Below are 585 nucleotides of genomic sequence, written 5' to 3'. Positions count from 1 at the left end.
TATATATATATATATTTCGTATGTGTATTTCGTGTGCAAGATTCTTGATGTGGATACGTGTGTTGAAAGAAATGCAACGCCAAAACAACGCTAGATCATATATTCAAAATAAATGGAAGTGGAGAGACAAGTTACTGAAGAGATTGCAAGAGTGCAATGAAATAATTTAACAAGAAACTATATAAATTAATAAAGGACTGAACCGGTGCGTGTGTTTATTACCGGCATAATGCCTCTCCCAATTGTATATATATATATATATAGCGTAAAAAGTAAAAGAGTCAAAAGGAAGGGTAAGTACGATTAGGCAGCTTTTTAATCGCTTCAGATGGTTCGATACATACAGATCCTCGTATATACAGGGTTTAAAGTTGAGTTTAAATTAAATAATGTAATGATTTACCTGTAGAAGAAGATCTATATGTATCTCTTCGAGCGATACTCAGTTGCTTTCTCCGTAAGTAAATTTAGATTTCCATGCTTCAATATACATGGCCTCTTCTTTGAACGAACTCTATTTGTACTGTTATACGTTCTTAACAGAACACACCTCAACTGACATATATATATATATATATATATATA

This window comes from Octopus bimaculoides, chromosome 5 (genome assembly GCF_001194135.2).
Source record: "Octopus bimaculoides isolate UCB-OBI-ISO-001 chromosome 5, ASM119413v2, whole genome shotgun sequence".
NCBI lineage: Eukaryota > Metazoa > Mollusca > Cephalopoda > Octopoda > Octopodidae > Octopus > Octopus bimaculoides.
Note: the sequence above shows the minus strand (reverse complement) of the source record.